A 614-nucleotide genomic window follows, 5' to 3' on the forward strand; every position below is an offset into this window, starting at 1 on the left:
AAAGGATGACAGACGGGGCAGGGGACTATGGGCAGGTGCCTGGCTCCCTCATAAAGCTCAAGGGACAGATGGAGGAGGGAGACAGCAGCCCCTTCAGGGCGACATCTCTGGGGTGGACCCAAGATGTGAGCTCTCGCTTGCTTTTCGTTGCAGAGAAGCAGGGACGTGGCATCTCTCCGGCTGTACGCGGCCCGCCAGGGTGCCTGCTGCCGTCCCCAGCGCCCTCGACGCACCACCTACTGAGGCGGCCCCAGCGGCCTCTGACCGGGCTCCCAGCCACACAGGCCGCCACTGGCCACAAGGGCAGGTGGGTGTGAAGTACCCGGGGTGAGGCTGAGTGGGGCTGTTCAAGGAGGATGGGGAGCAGATACCAGCCCAGGGCGCTGACCACATACGGTGACTGAGGGGCGAATAAACAAAAGGCAGGGGCTTCCCTGGTGGCGCAGTGGTTGGGAGTCCGCCTGCTGGTGCAGGGGACGCGGGTTCGTGCCCCGGTCTGGGAGGATCCCACATGCTGCAGAGCGGCTGGGCCATGGCCGCTGAGCCTGCGCATCCGGAGCCTGTGCTCCGCGATGGGGGAGGCCGCGGCAGTGAGAGGCCCGCGTACCGCAAAA

The sequence above is a fragment of the Phocoena sinus genome, chromosome 20 (genome assembly GCF_008692025.1).
Source record: "Phocoena sinus isolate mPhoSin1 chromosome 20, mPhoSin1.pri, whole genome shotgun sequence".
NCBI classification, from domain to species: Eukaryota; Metazoa; Chordata; class Mammalia; order Artiodactyla; family Phocoenidae; genus Phocoena; species Phocoena sinus.